The 18,818-nt window shown below is 39.0% G+C and overlaps 1 long non-coding RNA gene across 1 annotated transcript in view; it reads left to right on the top strand.

Annotated features, from left to right (window-relative positions):
* Nucleotides 1-10,505: 10,505 nt before the first annotated feature.
* The window catches only part of LOC141762042 (uncharacterized), a 96,654-nt gene continuing 88,341 nt past the window's right edge, over nt 10,506-18,818 (top strand). Inside the window, exon 1 of the long non-coding RNA XR_012592704.1 lies at nt 10,506-10,798. This is a non-coding gene — a long non-coding RNA (uncharacterized LOC141762042). The remainder of the gene's footprint in view (nt 10,799-18,818) is intronic.

Genomic DNA, 18,818 nt, shown 5'->3' with positions numbered 1-18,818 from the left:
ACCATCATTAAAATGCCAGAAATAAAAGTGAGCAGCACTGCTGTAAATTTTAATTCCCAGATGACACAGTGATGTGATCAGTATAATATAATGGTCCATAGCAAAGAGAAATTAAAATCACCCTACGGTAGCAAAAGGTACTTTGATGGACTCACAGGTGTGTGTTCCCAGGTCCATACAGACATTACATTAGGCTACAGATTCATACTCTACATGAGTTTTTTTAAATATGTCCATTTAAAACTTTTGACAATTTATCTTGTACTGACTTGTCACGAATACAATTTTTTGGGCTCAGTAGCTTCGGTAGTATCAACAGCGAATGTCTTTAAAGCAGAATTCCTCTGTCCTACACTCAGAAGCTTCCCCCACACATGCTTTTTCTAACAAAAACATGTCATGATCAGTTCGCACACGCCTTTATCCGCGCTCAGAGTCTCGCGGGCCTTCTCCACCTAAACGATGCCGAACCAAGGCCGTTCCCGCCAGTGCCCGGCAGCAAGCCTTTGCGGGATGGTACATGTCCACAGGCACACACAAGGTACTCGGCACCTGATGGGACGAAGGCTTAACATAGCGGCTCGTTTGGAAACTTCTCTTATATCACGAAAATAGTTCAACGAAATGTGTTTCTGAAAACATTTTATGCGAGAAATAAGCCACGCAGTTGCTGAAGCCGTCTTTATTTTGGATCGACAACGGTAAGTTTTAAAGTTTCTCCGGAGTTTCAATGGGCGGCGAGGCGGCAAGTTGAGTCGGACGCCCGTGATTTGCATAAAGTAGCCTAGACCTCAACTTTATGCAAATGAGGAGCAGCCAACGTGATGCCCCGCCTCTCGAATAGCGCAACCACGCTATCAGAATGCATTACACGGCTGCTTACATAGATAATGAATGGGAAGCGTGGAAAGGACAGAGGCTGTGGACATGTACCATAATGCAGCAGGCAGAGGCTTCCTCTCGCCCCTTTCGGATCCGAATCTCACATGGGTTTCGCTGACATAAGCAACAGCGACGGGGGCTCTTGGCTCCTCTCCATGACATGACTCAGGAAGGACTCAGCCAAACGTCTCTCCGTTCTCGGCTGAGATGGACAGCATACCGCTGCAACATGTGTATTTTGGATTACTTAAAGGCATATATTAATAAGGATTCTGTTATTCTACAGTATTATTGTTTGTATTGTTATTTGTTGTTGAATAATACGTTTTCCAAAAGGTTTGGTTTGTTTCATGCATGTTCGTTATCCTGAGGGTTTATAATAAAAAAAATTTTTAAAAAACTAATGTCCGAATACCTAAATTGAAAATCGATCGAACAAATAACCTAATAGTTGAATATTCGAGTCCAGCTCTAATACTGACCCACAAATTTCTCTTTTTATACTGGTCCAAAACTACCTCCAGTTTGTGCCTCTCATGAACTGTCATTATATTTAAGTCACAGAAAGTGAGTTAAGTTCAGCTTGTCTGTCAGTGTCTTCTATCCATCTGTGTCTGCGGATCTCCAATAGACCAGTCAGAACATCCCGAAGCTAAATTAAACCTGTTTCCTCTGGTCTTGATTCTTCTCGTTCACAGAAATGTGTGACATGTAGGCTATATGTCACTCACTAAGACCACTCAAACAATCTAATACCCTTTCTCTAAAGAAAAACACCGAGGCACAAAAAACATCTCATTCCCTCAGTCTTCCACACAGTATTCCCCTCATCATCGGCTGATGAATTTGCATCATAACTCTTCTCTGCTCTCAGCCGATGAGTGTGTGTGGTCTTGATTTTTCACAATTAGTACATGCAGGTTCTGTAATTAATAGTTACGTGTTAATTGCTTTTGACTAAGGACAGAACTTCTAATTAACAAATCTAGTCTATTTAACAAAGTTGGTCGAATGTGTCCTTGAAATATCTTCTGTGATAATGGTTTTCAAACATGTCATGTTAAGATTGTATTTCTCGTGTAATTTTCATTTGCTTTATGGACAGGTATGCTGTAATTCAGGGGTCAGCAACCTTTACTATCAAAAGAGCTATTTTAGGCCAAAAAAGACATTGAAGACAATGAAGAAACATCTTAGGACATTTGGCTGGAAGCTGCCAGTGTGCTTGTTCTGGAAATGTCTATAAAGGGCTTTTTTTTGTTGTTGAATCTGTCCACGCACTATTTAATTCTCTATTTTCCTCAGAGACTTTTCTTTATTGGGATTTAGACTCCATAGCTAGCCTATTGAGCTATTGAGGTTCGGCAAAATTAGAGGATACTGTGCATTGCCGGCTGTTGACGTACATAGGCTATTACGCCCATTTTGGTTGACTGAAATGATAAAAGGTTTTTGTTTTTTTATTCAGTGTATAGGCTACATATTTTTACAATTGGAGAATTGTTTTAATCTAAAGAGCCACATGTGGCTCCGGAGCCACAGGTTGCTGACCCCAGCTCTAATTAAAGGCTCTAAAATTCAGAGACATTATAGATGCTGAAATCCACAAATCATGTATGAGGTCAAAAACAAATTACTACCTTAAAGTATGCAAAAAGCTGATTAATAGTCAATATGACAAGAGAGAAATGAGCACGTTAAAGAAACAAAATGGTCAAATTAATGTATAAAGAAGACATTATACTTAAGGGGGAAATCTATCACGGATATAACGAGTACCAGACCATTTTACTAGTAACTAGTAAAACCACTGTTACTTTAAATAAATGTTACGAAAGTGCAAGTAATATTATTTACTTAGTTAAAAGTAAAAAGCATTTCAAATGTACTCAGACTAGTAAACGATAGGCACACAGCTACACATCACACCACAGAGCTCTTCTGTCCAAACCAACAATACATTCCTCTTCTATTGATGGACATTTGCAGCATTTACAAAGGCCACAACTGATCAATTATATCAGTTACACAACCACCTTCCTCAGTGTCGCCTCAGGCTACTAGAATTAACAGGAAAAGAGGACAATAGTCAGACCATTAACAAAAATGACAAGAAATAAAAACGAGCTGAGGGGGTTGCAACAACATCAGGCTACAGGAGGAATACAGCAGAATATAGAATACAACAACAACAACAGGGACATTGATAAACATTTAACACAATAATAAACAACGTTAAGAAGAGAATATCACATGTTGAACTCACCTGTCTGAAACTGAACACCTGTCTGACGTCCTCCTCAATCTGCTCCAGGTCCAACTTCTCTGAGCGCTCAACATTCCCGAGCAGCAGACAGGCCTCAAACGCCTCACTGAAAGTGTCATGTAGACACACCCAGCATCCACCTGTTGGGTAAGTTTGATTTGGCTCACTTAAAGTGCCAGGGGGGTGGTGCATTAGTTTGTTTTTGGGGTTTTTTTTAAGTAAAATTACAGATTTTGAAATAGTTTAGCCTGCTCAAAAAGTGCAGAAATAAACAATGAATAAATGAAAGACTTTATTTCGAACATAAAAATAAATAAAAACAGATACAAAATAATAACAAACAAAACAAGAGTAATAGTGTCCGAAAAGGAGTAGATAGAAGTAAAGCTTATATTTTCCTACCACTTTCTCACTTCTCCTCTAATAACTCATATATCATAGAATGGTAATATAATATAATATATAAACTATCCCAGATTTATTTACATCCCAAATTAAATATATGAACAGCATCCCAAGTTTATTTACAACCCACATATCCATCCGGAGTTAAAAAGTAGATATAAACCAACCCTTAACACAACCCTTATCACAACTCTTCCTCATCCATATACCTCCCAAAAATATCTTTTTTGTATAGCTTTTTAAAGTGATTTATATTTGTGCTCCGCTTCAACCCATCACCTAACCCATTCCACAAATCAACACCAATGTTGTTAGTCTACAGTAAGGACAGTAAATGCAATTTGTTTCCATTCCTGAAATCTATGGAACAGTTGTAGTTAGGGACTGAAATTATAGCACACAAAAACATTAGTAGCCTAATTTATTCTACAAATATAAAAATGTATGTTCAGAATATTGGCTTTAGTATGGTAGGTATAGTGTAAATTGTGTTTGAGCTTCATCAAACCACAGGCTATTCTTGTTGAGGTTCAATTACATTAACAGATAACGTCCAGCACACCATAACACCAAATCAGCCATTGTAATAGATCACTTTACAGGTGATGGATATTGCTAGTGCCTTGTAGCGTATGTCACCAATGGACATGTATAAATAAACCCAACATAGCCTCACAATCATTACTGTATTTTTCAATGCTCTTGTTTCCAGTTCAGGCAATATAAATTTACCTCCATTAGCTCGCCTACTATGGTGATTATGTTCATCTGAACTAAAAGTAGGCTTAATTCGTTTGGAAGTTTGTAATTCCAGCAATTTAGCAACCCAACCACCAAACAAGAGATAAGATGGTATAAGACGTAGGCTAGGGTAGGCTATAGCTTCAGCCGTTTTAGGTCTGTAGAAAGTCTTTATTCTAAGTTATATTGTTTTCATACTGTGTCTCTCTGTCTGTTTGTTTGTCTGTTTGTTTGTTTTTTGTTTTGTCATATTAAAAATTATTTATGTAAACCAAAATCAATTTTAATTTCAATATGTATTAACGTGTATTGCAACATTGCTTTAGTATATTATCTAACCATACTGTAAGTAAGTCAGCTGTAAAACTATCTAAGCTCTGAGCCATTTAAAGGAACAGTGTGTAACATTTCGGGGGAGCTATTAGCAGAAGCGGAATATAGTAATCATAACTATGTTTTCTTGTATAATATATCCTGAAAATAAGAATCATTATGTTTTCGTTAACTTAGAATGAGCCCTTCATATCTACATAGGGAGCGGGTCCTCTTCACGGAGGATGTTGCACCGTCGTGTTTCTACAGTAGCCCAGAACGGACAAACCAAACAAGGCGAATGGCGTTACCACGGTTTTGCACTCGGTGGCTCGCGTTACCGCAGTCTTGGAAAGGGAGGAGTGAGCGGAGGGGTAGTCAGTTGGTTGCAATCTGCAACCACATCACTAGATGCCAACAAAACCTACACACTGTACCTTTAAGTTCTCAGTGGTTGCATTAGCAACCACAACTCAATGACAAGCTATTTTGACATGCTCAAACGTGTTTATAGGTTTAAAAAAAAATAAAAAGCCCAGCTCTCCTGTAACCCCATGTTGCTACTTGTGGGTGTATTTAGGTCTTGCTTCCAAGTCATGGCCATTATTGTATTTTAACTTTTATTTATAGCTATTACAATATACAATTAGTCGTATGGTTCATTGAAATGTGAGCAACTATAGCCTTGAGAGGGAGGAAAGTTATCTAAAGGCAAAACACGACCCTGAAAATTCAGAGGCATGAAAACTAGCTTGGTAATTAGATGCTAAATTAGTCCACATGGACCAATTAGGCAAGACAAGACATGGGGGCTCTGTAATGCTTTGTCAACAGAAATGAAACCAGTACAAGGAGACAGACGGGTTGAGGAGGAACAAGTCTGAATGAGAGACAGAAAAGGGAGGGGGGCATGAGAGCATGTACCCTGATTAAAGGGGAGAAGAGGATCAAAGAGATTTTTTTTGGCATGTGTGTGAAGATTAAACAAACCTTTAGAAGAAAAAAGGGTCCCATCATTTCCTGTATTAAGTTTGAATTAAATTTTAATGCAGAAACATTGCTTGATCTCTTTTACAAATGATGATGCTTTGATTTGGATGCTTAAAATGTAAGTGGAGTCCCTCAGCCCAGCGCTGGCTCGCTAGAACTTCTTTACATTTCTTTTTACTCCTTTAAAAACTTGCCTGTCCTTGCTTTTTTTTTTCAATTGGACTGATATTTGAAAAATACTACAAATAATAAAGGTGAAAATGATGGTTCATCCGAATTACAAAAGAAAATTTTGTTGACATAACTCCGGTGCTATGCAGACAGTTTTGGTTTGGGACATTCATCTCTGAAATGAAGGTGACGAGAATTTGGTTTGTGGTGCTCACAGAATTGAAAAATTGCACTTTTAAAAATTCATCAACTGCAGCAATATGTCTCTCCAGAAACAATGTTTTTATAGTGACTACTTTCTAACAAAAAATAGTTCCTGTGTGATCTGTGGATTGCAGAATCACAGACTGAAATATCTCAGCAACTACTGGATGGAAATCTTGCACAGACATTCATGGTCCCCCAAGGATGCATCCTAATGACTTTGATGATTCTTTTCCTCTAGCGCTAATATTCCAACGTCTACTGAAAATCTTCTACTGACATTCATGTTTCCTAAACCACTGGTTCCCAACCTGGGGGTCCCGACCCCCACTAGGGGTCGCCAAAGCTTCACAGGGGGTTGCAATGCTTTCTTGATTTTAAGGGTTGTAAGGTTTAAGTTTTTCCAAAATTATACAGTTGACCTGAACACAAACTATTCACAGAGGCTTCCCTCTCTGTTAAACAGCCTCGTCCTGCATTCGAAAAGTATGCAGTTAAAACAACCAAAGAGCTGATAGAACAATGGCCAAACGTCAGGGAGAAGAAAACACTGAAATTGTCAAAAAAGAAGTCGATTATGATTGTTAAAATCCAAAAAGAAAGATAATTGTATTAAAATGACTGTATGTAGCTTTTTACATGTCTAAATCGTTTTTTATTGCCAATGTGCGGTTGTAATCTAACCTAAAAAATGAGACCTTCTGAGACTTTCTTGGTTTCTTCTATCAGCCTGTAAACTGCTTTTAATGTGAAGAACATTTGAAGGCCCATTTTTCTGGGAAAATCAAACATATGTGACGTCAAGGACGCTTTGACGTGCCTTAGCCGTCGCTAACGTTCAGTTAGAAATGAGTCTATTAACGCCAACAAGCAACCCCCACCACAACTCAGACTCCAACACAAACTCCATGGAAGCACATAAAAAAAATTAGATCCAGTGAAGCCCGACTTGCGAAACAGGAATGTGACTAACAGAGGTTTCCTGTGTCTTGTTTCCCTGCTGCTGAGTGAAGTGACGGAGTGAGTAACGTTATCGACTCCGGCCTAGAAGACTACGGTGTCTCCCCTGTGCCATCTGACCACGGTTGGGAGGCTGAAGTAGGAAAAGTTAACACTAAGATCAACATCGGCCGGGCCTTTGATTCATGGAGGGATCTTTGTTTGGTAAGCTAACATTACTGCCAAGCATGTGAAATATATAGTGATATTGTGGTTTTATCTGGCTCATGTTATGTTAATCAACACGATGCCTGTCAATCACGTTCAGTCTTGTGAATCTTCTGATTTTTACAGAGAGTCCCTTTAAAAGTCCCTAAAGAATAACGGGAAAACTCGTCTCTGATTCAATATTTACAGGAATTAATCTGCTCAAAACTCATCCAAGTAACTCATTTGCATTCACTATTTCGGTTCATTGTTTATCAGTTGTTCTGTACTGTTATTGTTATGCATAGAATATAATGTGAAATATCCATAAAATATGTCACTTAGTCAGGGGTCCTCAGTTTAATGATATAAAAGGGGTCCTTTAAGGAAAAAGGTTGGGAACCACTAGACCTTGTATCCTTATGACTTTGATCATCCCCTAATTTTTCATCTGATGGTAACATGGGGTTGTGGTTCTGAGTGAAATGTCACACCAACTAACAACTGCCCACTGTCAAAAGAAAATAATACAATCACTGCACACAATCTCACCATGCCATACAATTTTGACCAATACCACTCCTGTGTCCACTTAAAAAGAAAAAAAGCTTTTATTATTCTTAATTTAGCTTGGAATATGCTACATGTTGTTCTTTTATGAGTGTAGAGTTGATCACCTGATAGAGTTACATGTCTGCTGCAGTAGGCCGTAAAACCTTGACTGGCGGGATGTGCTGGCTGTTTTTTTTCTGTGCCGGTGCACCTGCAAGGGGAAGATAAGGGCACTGATGATAACAACCTGTCGGCATTCTGACATTTCTCTGGACACTCAGCAACGAGCTGTTGGCCACAGCCCTGCGGAGAGAGAGGGGAGCTGCAATTTGAAGGGGAAAAACAGGGCTATGTCACCTATGTCTTTACGAAATGGAAAGCAAACGATAATACATTTGAATGACTATTTTCCATTGTTGATTTCTCCAACAAGACAATAATACACAGCAAGCAAAATGATACGGTTTAATCATCAACAGTAGATATATACAAATACACTGGGCTACATTATGTGTTGGACGCATGATGTGTTGGATGCATGATACAATGCTACAAAGCCTGTTTTATTTGGAATGAGGGAAAAAATCAAAGTGACAAATGGTGATGTACTGTATGTGACATGTGTCATGACAAATATCCCAAATTTCTCAACAGTTTCTCCTGACCATTTATTTAGTCAAAAAAAGATGACATGGCCAAACCATCTCATGCTATAATACAGATACAGGTCTGTGGTCATTTGTCTGTGATATACTGCATTAATCCAACATGCTGAATGAGGCCTTGTGGGGAAATTAGTAGCTGGTATCCTGTTGCTTTGGTGTGGAAAAATAAACACATAAACTGCTTTTTCAGTATTCATCACTCTTGAACTGAAATCCACAGTCTTAGTGAGTATAAACCTGTAGCTGATCTTGTGTCTCGAAGGTGCAGCAGCGCAGCTCAAACGCCACAAGATAAATACAGTAGCATTTCATCGCTACAGTCGATTTTGTGGCTCAGTTTTGTTACATTAATCCGCGCCTGTGACACCAGCCTGCAGTGAGCCAGCCCTGCTGAATTATGTGAGCTGGAGGTGTTCACATTAATTTAAGGTTTAAATTATAGGTCTTGACATTTACAAGGTGAGAATTGCCCAGAAGTATTTTTAGTAGCATTGTGCAGCATTTGCGGGCATGTTTTATGATCTTAAGTTTTTCTTTCCAAATACAGATTTATTATTGCGTCTTGGAGGTGCCACCTTAGATTATTGGGAAAGCTGATAAATGTGTTCGGTTGTAGTAAAAGGAGACCATAAAAAGAGGAGAAAAACAAAGAAAGAAAACAGAAAAAGATAAAGAAACATAATAAAGAAGATACAGTGGAACTATTTTTAAATAGTTATGTACTTTTGGTTTTCAGTGGTCTTGGTGTATTTGAGATTTGAGGACTATAATAAATTAAGAGGAATGCTACAACAGCTTCTCTTTCTTTAAAGATTACAGTCAGTATTTTATGATAAATGGCAGTTGGATATATTATTAAGTATCTTAAAGTGAAGTTCCCCAATTGTCCAACATGACTATTGAAACTCCAACAGTCAACTGGGCACAAACTGAAATCAAGTGACCCAGACTGACTGAGCCAGTGGCTTAAATACTTATCAGTCGTTTCTTTCAAGAAGCCAAGGGAAGCCAGCCCTTCTCCTTTTGTTCAGGCTACTGCTGGCATTTTAGCAAAAAAAAAAAAAAAAATCAAACAATTGAGTGAGTGATGTTGCCAATGGGATTAAGGTAGTTATGACGGCCTCCAGTGCACGCTATTATGACAGGCCCTACTGCACGCTAGTTACTTGTTATGAAGTACACACACCGTTAGGCGTATATATATATATTACCAACAACGTGTTGGATTTTACAGTTGAAAGAGTGACTTAGGCCATTGTATTGGGAACGAGAGATCACAGAGAAAGCTATCAGGACCTTGGATGGCGGTCTGAGGGTCAAAGTGCTGCTTTTATGTTAGAAAGGTATGACTGCTCGCTATGCTCGCAGATGTGCTCATCTTGTCTTGACCATGGTTGTATAAAGAGAACTGGATAAAGCTTTGTAAGCGGGGCCACGTTCATTCCTATGAAAGTTTACTCAGTGGCACATAAAGACAAAAAAAGTTTGACTTCCTTGGTATAAAATTACCCGAATCCAATGGGCCATAGAGCAAGCACAGTAGCATACCCGCCTCCCAGCCCTCGGCCTTGGCTCGCTAACAGCAGTCCATCATAACTCTGGATTTGGCTATTAGAGCATTTTACTACTTTTAGGACATGATGATTTAAAGGGGAACTACGCCCATTTTCAAAATTCATACATTTTATTTCTATGGTCTAAGACAAATGATCTGAGTATACTGTATATAATCACTCTGAGAATGACATAATCTTGCGGTTGTCTAACATCAGATTTAGCACTACACGGTACCAATCCCAGCTGTGGAGGCACTGGTATAGTTCTTTATATGTAAGGCATTGACGTATGTATATATATTTTTTATATTTATATTTTTAATATCTTTTAATCATGACTTTGTATAGTGCTTCCTGTTTTGTAATGTATTATATGTAATGTATTGTCGTTCTTTTTTTCTTTTTTCTTCTCTGGACCTTGAGTCTGCAATAGAGTTTGAATTGAATTGAATTATCAAGAAATTCTTTATAAGATAATAAACTGTCATTTTTATTAAGTAATTGGCCAACTGTCAATATTCTTTTATTAAACAATGTGTGATAGGAAATAGTCCTATATTGCCATGAAGGAAACCGTTTCAAGTTTGAGGAAGCCAGATCGAGTTTAATGGTCTGGAGGACTATGGCGAAAAAAAATGTGTTTACACCAAAACACCTGAACGCACCACCATGGAAGGAACCGTTTCAGGTCGGAAGAAGGCAGGTGAGGGTTGTTGGTCTGGACTCTGGCGAAAAAAAACGTGTTTATACCAATGAAAATGTTAGTAACTTATCCAAATGTAACAACCGGGAGAGTTAGCAAGTTTTCCAAGTGTGAGTCCTCTGTGGTGGAAGACCTCGAGTCCAATGGGCAATGATATGTGGTGGTTGTTGAACACTTTGCTACCATGAAGTCTTCAAACATGCAGGTAAGTGAAGCAAACACACACTAGCTCTCCTCTCTGTCTGCTCTCCTGCTGGCTAAATGTCCAGCTGCAGCTGTCTGTATAGACATAAGGCTGTACTTTACTGGTGTCACCTGTGTTGATGTGTTTATTTTTGCTTTTACTGGGTAAACTAATGTACCTTCTTTTCCTCAGTGAAGTTGTTTGTGTAGTAACGTTACTGAAGTTTGTTATTGTGTGGCCCTCAGCACCATGGAGAGGGTCTACCATGATTTGAAACAAGTTTCCCAATTTAACATTTATTTATTTATTTATTTATTTATTGTGAAATGTGTGTGATTGTTTGTAGCCTGTTCAGAGGACTGGTAATTGTTTGTTGGATTTTTCTTAGCAGAGTTACAAGGACACACAAAGTCATAGGAACTTGATTAAAGCAGTACAACTTGCAGTGCAGTTGTATCATACAATAGATTGGAGGCGTGTGCAAGTCATGTATTGATACATGCATGATGAACTTTTAATGTGCCAGTGAGTGTTGTTTAATATGCTGCCTCTAATCTGTATGTTATATTTTGGTAGGTTAGAAGCTCAAACATGTCAGTGAGGGAGGGTGGACAAAATATTAGAAACACCTGTCAGCATTAATGATCTCAGACCATCATCTGCAGCCTCCGAAATTACCATAAAAGTTGAATTAAACCCTCTCTAAAACAGTTTAAACAACAACTGGACACTATAACCTTCATGCATGTAGGATTTATTAGCCTGGTGTAGAAGTAGACCGATTAATCGGTTTGGCCGATGGCTGCGCAGCCGCCACCAGTCACACAGGGACGTATCACCATTTTGCATGGTCCACGATACAAGACAGGCAGACAGGGAGGAAAATAAATCATTCACTGTTACTTTAACTTGCTTAAAAATTTGGCTATCTCTCTTCCAAATAATCCAGCCAGGTAACCATGCATTCACAAAATGAAATCGCACACTTTCCTCCTTACACCAACATTAATGGTTTGTAAGAGGGGCATTTAACTATGTAACGGGACTTTCAACATAAGTAATCCTGGCCAGTCATAAGCCACAGAACAGCACATCGCCCATTGGAAATTAATAGAACATATTCCAACGATGTAATCCACCAAATCACACTTCAGGATATTCTCTGATGAATTCTTAAATTCAGAGTGACAAAAAAAATTATTTATTAAAAACGGTGAATGCAAAAGTAGTCTACTGGGCTGCTGTAGAAGTAAAGAAGATATCTGCCGATTAATTGGCTATCGGCGTTTTCCTGCTGTAAACTATTATTATTATATCAGCCTTTAAATCGGTCGACCACTAGCTAGGTGTACCTCTCAAACTGGCAGCTGACTATTTGTACAAAGATGTCATGGACACTGTATTGATTGATTTAATTTATAGTATTACTGACTGATAAATTTGCAACGACATTGTTAACAGTGACTTTCAGAACTGAAAGAATCACCATGCAGCAATAATCTTTGTTCTATATTGCAGCAATGACGTAGAAAAACCTATTTCAGAGACAATGAAATTTTAGAGCCAGAGGACAATGCTGTTGATGATTTGAGTTGCAAATTTTCCACAGAGGAGCCTTCAGAGGAATAGTGTTTCACAGCCTCCTCTCCACAACTGATAGAAATTGCAGCAGCCATTCACAAGAGAAAAGGGGCCATCTGAAGATATAATGGTAATCATTATCTGAGAAGACTGTCAGCATCCAGTGTGTGTAGTCAGGATAGGTCCTGAGCCTACCCAGTTAACTACAGTAGCTCCTAAATCTGTGACATAAAATGAGCAACTGACTTCTGCATGCATACACCTCCACATTACAATAATATATCCGGGCACAATCAACTGTGAGCAACCTGTAACTGTTAGAAGCTCAGCAAAGCATCATCGCTCCAAAGATATTTCCTCAGTTCCTGCCCCACGTGTTACCATGCAAAAAGTTTTAATCATGAAGAGTAATTTAATTTAATTTTAAATACCCCAACAACCAAAACAGCCCTTTAGTTTGAGCAGGTCTGGTTCTACTTCACTGTGTAGTCGGGATGTCCCAATCCTGGCCCTGATCCTGATCTGAGTCCTTTAACATCGGGGAGCTGCCAATACAGAGTCCGATGTTATACTTATATTTACTTAAATTACTGATTAAATATGTATGCGACACATTTAAGTAATAGCTGTAGTTTACTAAATCTAACACCTTATTTCTCGCAAGCTAAATGATACTGGCGGTCCTGTTTCAAATATATATTTTTTGATATGAATAAAATGAGAAGCTTCTACTTGCTCTTTGTTAGAGATGCACCGATACCGATATTGGCTTTCGGGCTTTTGAGATGCACCGATCCAACTATTCCATTCCCGATACCGTTAGCGATACCTGGGCTTAGGATATCGGCCGATAACGAGTACCGATATGATACAAGTGTTAAATTAATAAGCTGTATGCCTCACTGTGTGGAAGTGACTGGGATCATTCTTTTTATGTGTAAGGCAATATCAGGCTTGACATAAAACATTACTTTCTTAACTTTGTAAAACAAAATGTAATGAATAAATACATAGATACAAATGTATTGAATTGTTATTTATAATCAAAATAATACATTTTACACCAGCAACTTGGTAAAAGATCTGTAAGTGTAAACCATTTTAATGCAGCAACAAATTGGTCAAAACTTAAACAGGAATTAAAATCCCAGTATATAACGTATATAATATATAAACATATAATTAAATTGAATAGATTGGCCCCATTGTCACCGATACCCAATCCAGCTATTTGAGTCAGTATCGGCCTGATAAGGGATGCACCGTTACCGATACGGATATCGGATATCGGGCCGATACTGACTCACATAGCTGGATCGGATATCTGTTGCAATGGAGCCGATTGACCAATTTGTTGCAGCATTTAAAGGGTTTACACTTGAATTGTAATTCCTGTTAATTTTGAAGATTTTTTACCAAGTTGCTGGTGTACGATTTATTATTTTAATAATAATAAACAATTCAGTAAATTTATATCTATGTATCAACTCATTACATTTTGTTTTGCATGTTAAGAAAGCAATGTTTAAGTGAAGCCTGATGTTGCTTTACACATAAAAGAATGATCCCAGTCACTTCCACACAGTGAGGCATACAGCTTATTAATTAAACACTGGTATCGGATCAGTACTCGATATCGGCCGATACCCAAAGCCCAGGTATCACTATCGGGACTGAAAAAGTTGGATCGTTGCATCCCTACTCTTTGCTAATAACATATATTACTGTATATAAAGTATATAATAATAATTAGCGTAGGAGCTTAGCGAATGCATGCATTTTGCCAACCTCAGTGTGTGAACTCAATGTAGAGCCCTGCTGTCTTACAACAAAACACAGTAGAGTACCGTAAAGAAAAGATTTTTGATCACCAATACTGATCCATTGAAATATGCCCGAAAAGGATCCTTAGGAAAAGCTCGGGACATATACTCCATACTGTAGTCTCAGGTCTAGCTGTCTAATGATTCTTTTTGTTGGAAGAGTTCCCCTACTCCGTCTGTGCCCTGTTTACACTGGCTGGGATTTTTGCATGGTAAGAGGGACTGTTGCAATGTTTCATTGTGATTGATCAGTATATAGAGAGAGCAGCTGTCCTTTTGTGTTTTTGCAACTACCTTGGGGGCTGTAGGCATGTGTAAGAAATAAAAGACATTTATTGCATCATCTTAAAGCACCATTTCACAGGGGCATACCTAGTCAAACTGCCAAGCCATATAATTGCTATGGTTCTGTGGAGCTGTTTTACTTTGCAGGCTTTGTCACAGATCTGCACTTTATTCTTGCAAGTTTCTTGCACTGTTTCAGTCTTATTGGCAAACAGTTAAATGTGCATATGAATAACGATTCTTTCTAAACATTTGATCTGTTTGATCCATTTAATGATGTAATAAATCTATCTATCTATCTATCTATCTATCTATCTATCTATCTATCTATCTATCTATCTATCTATCTATCTATCTATCTTCTTCTTGATGAGAAAGAAAAGTTGGATATGACATCCAGCACTCTCTCTCTTTCCCATTTAGTTAGCACCTAAAGGCATGGAGAGACATTTACATACCACGCTGGCTGTGTAAAATGAAAAGTAAAATGTAATATTCATGTACCATGATTTCACACTAAATGACTGAATGGAGTAGCATGCTGTTCCATAGCACTGGGTTTTTTTAAGGATGAAATTAGCCCAGTAGCAGTCCATTATCTTACGCAGCATGGAGTACACGTTATTATTTATTTATTTTTTGCTCAAACATCAGTCAAGGTGACCTTCCTATTTCAACGGTGTGGCCTCCAGCTTGCATGATATCACTGCGGTAATCTAACGGACATTGGGTGTCAGGAACAAAAATGAGCCTCTGGGATAATAATCGGGTGTTTTATCCCATATAGTGTGACATGATGACAGACAATAGATGGGGAGTCTGGGACGTCTCAGTGTGACAGGTTTTAGTACACCCACACAGATTTCAGTGATCCTGACCAATCAGATGACAGTCTGCTTTACAAACAGGAATATTTTGGGAGAAGCATACCTTTCTGACATTTGGAAACCGTAATAGAGAATAAGAGTCTGACTTTCAGCTTAAAAATGGTTGTGCATCACAGGAGCAGAGGTGTAAAAGACAAGCCTAATTTAGTGGTCATCTTATCTGTTTATAAACAATCAACATACATCTATTTCTTTTTTTATTGTTTATTATTTTCATTTATTGATTTCATAATTATTATTTTTGTTCTCCATTATATGCTGCGTGCATTAATCACAGTAAAGATAATCAAAGTCTTAACACACATTTTGTCAAAGCTTTTTTTAAATTCATATTGAATGAATTTATTGTACAATTATAATATAGTTGTTGAAACATTATCTCCATTTGTTATATCTGCTAATATCATTATAATGATAAAATAGTGACCAGTGGGTGTTAATGAGCTATTTTCAGAAGGAGTGTAATACAGCCTACGAGAGAAAACAACAGAGTGAGGAAAAAAACAAGCAAAATGAACAGAGCACTCGCTGTTTCTGAAACACTTACACTGATAGTAGACGTATTATAACTGTAGTGAAGATGTGACCATGCAGCGAAGCGAAGCCTTCTCCGGTGGACATTCAAGGTCAATGTCGGACTGTGCAATTAATTACAATTACGATTTTGTCTCGTTTTGTCTTGTGTTACAAACCCAGCGCGCTCCTTTCCTCTACAGCGGTGTGCTTTCGCCCGACACGGCAGGTCAGGGGAGGATCCCCTCCTGGGAACTCTTCCCGGCACCGGCTGGCCCTCGCTGGGCGTATGTCCTCCGTAGGGGTGCGGCGCAACCGGCTCTAGGTCGGCTTGAAAAGGCCCAGGGGGTGAGGTTGGCGCTTTACAGCACCTCACCGTTTAGTACTTGCTGTGCCCTCTCTCCCTGCAGGGAGAGACGGAGCTCCCTGCTCAACTGTCAAGCAGGGCGGACTGTCCTCATTATGGCGATGTAAATGTAAAAATGTAACTGTAATTCAACTTTTAATGTCACACACTGTATTGTACACAGCACAGCACACAGTGCAATTTAGCCTCTGCATTTAACCCATCCTAGTATTACGGGCAGTGGGCAGCAGTTTGTAGGTCCGGTGCCTTGCTCAAGGGCACTTCAGCACCTCTCCATCTACCAGTCCACACTCCGTGCGGGGTGTCACGATTCTCCAAATCCACGATTTGATTTGACTTTTGATTTCAAGGTCACGATTCGATTTTTGATTTAAACATGCCAATGTTAGACTTCTTACTTATTTACTTAATGTCTGTAATTTGTTCAGTATGTTGGTGGTTGTCTTCCACGTTTCGGATCCGTAGAGTAGAATGGATTTGACATTTGAATTAAAGATTTGTAGTTTGATCTTGGCTGATGTTGTCCTTGCTTTTCCAATTCTGGCTTTGACATCCTCCTCCGTACCTCCGTCGACAGTAACTATACTCCCAAGGTATGTAAAGCTGGCTACTTCCTCTGGCTGGTTTTGATCCATGATTACTGGTGTGTTGTTCTTGTTGTTGATTCGCATTACCTTGGTTTTTGATGAGTTGATTTTGGGGCCAAGGGACGCAGCAGTTATCTCTAGTTTGTGTGATTTTCCTTGCATCTTTTGGTGGGTGTGTGCTAGTAGAGCCAGATCATCAGCAAAATCCAGATCCTCTAGCTGTTCGGTCAGGTTCCACTGTATGCCGGTTTGGTTATTGCTGGTTACATGTTTCATAGTCCAGTCTATGCAAAGGAGGAAGAGGAAGGGAGAGAGCAAACATCCCTGCCGCACCCCAGTCAGGACTTCAAAGGCCTCTGAGGCCTATGGAGTCTTGATTCCTAAAGATCAACAGATTTTTTTTTTAAAGCCCTGATAACAGTCATGAGAGCGAAGGCGGAGTCTGTGTGCACTGAGAGATGGCACTCTGCAGCCTGCTAGCTTGTCGCTCTCGCTACCAATATCAGCTGCTCTAAATCAACAATTTTGAGCTGAAAAAACGTGCATGTAGGCTTAAATTCAACCGTGGTGTTGTTCTGTCGGGAGATGCAGTGACTTAATGTTAAACCAAGTGAGAGTAGGAGAGCTATGAGTAATGAAACTAACTAACTAACTTACTAAAGTCCGGTAGCTGCTAGGCTAATTCATGCAAGTGTAAAATGCCATTGCATGCAGGAAGTGCCTTGAGTATTGTAGCGACAGGGACGGCCCACATTTCTCATCATGCCTGCCTAGTCCCAAGTGCTGGATTGAGAAGTTATGTTTGCTGTTTTATATTCCAAAATGCAAATGTTACTTTTGTTAGTGTTGGTAATGAGATGTGTCTGTTCAGAACATGGTGGCTTATGTTGGCAATTGTGATTTTTATTCTGGTTTATAGTGATCCATGAGTGAGATGGCTGTTACATTTCTTCCGTAGAGCTGTATTTATTTTCGGAGGCACGCATGAAGGAGTAAAATAAAATAATCGTCGATTCTGCTTTTGTCTTAGATGATCGAGATCGGAAGTCGATTTCGATCGATTTCCGATTTAGAATCAAAATTGTGAGACCCTTACTCTGTACTTGGTCCGACTTGCCAAACCAAGTCCCCGTACGGTCTGAGCTACTGCCACAATGTCGGCAAACCCGTCCGACCCGTCTTTAAACACGGACCCTGTCTGCTTTCTGGGTGCAACTTTTTTGGTGTCGTCACCATTCATATCTATACAACCATTGTGTTTATGATTAAATTGTTTACGAGAGCACAAAGTTTTTCCTAGTACACCAAACTGATGCATTTCCAAAATGTTCTTTCTAAATACTTGATGTTTCCAAAGTCAATGAGTAATCGTGTTAAACAAATGTGATCTCTATATTGACCAAAATGATCACGATTCTGATATTTTGCTGTAATCGGGCAGCCCTAGGTCAATTTGAGGAATAGCTATCAGTATTTCATGTATTTTACAGAACGACAAGCAAACACTTCAAACATTCATTCTACTAACAGCATGCTCTTAATCCTGCTGTTATTCAGAGGCAGAGAAAGTCACTATTCACTGGCTTCTAGAATATCTCAATAAAATAAATAAATACATATGTTTTACTGTTGCAGAATTGCCACTGGTGTTCTCCAAATGGAAAAAAAAGTTTAGCGTTGGCCAAAGGGTGCACTTTACTCTGAAAGTTGCTCTTCACTCTGAGTGCATCCCCTACTGTATGTACAATATATTTCATTAAGAGATAGAAATCCATGCAGGTCAGGGTTTCTATTAATGCCTCCACTTCCCTGAAGACTAACAACCACATATGGCTTACTTGGAAAATGCAGTTTAGTGCACACCCACGCTGAAAGAAAGAGGAAATAGGGATCTATTAATGTAATACACAATAGCCCAGCATGCTACAACTTTGCTTCCCTTCACTCTTCCCCCTCTCTCTCTAGCTCCATGTGTAGCCGTCACTGGGGACAAGCTCC

The sequence above is a fragment of the Sebastes fasciatus genome, chromosome 2 (assembly GCF_043250625.1).
Source record: "Sebastes fasciatus isolate fSebFas1 chromosome 2, fSebFas1.pri, whole genome shotgun sequence".
Lineage (NCBI taxonomy): Eukaryota > Metazoa > Chordata > Actinopteri > Perciformes > Sebastidae > Sebastes > Sebastes fasciatus.
This window is presented reverse-complemented; position numbering and strand designations above follow the sequence as displayed.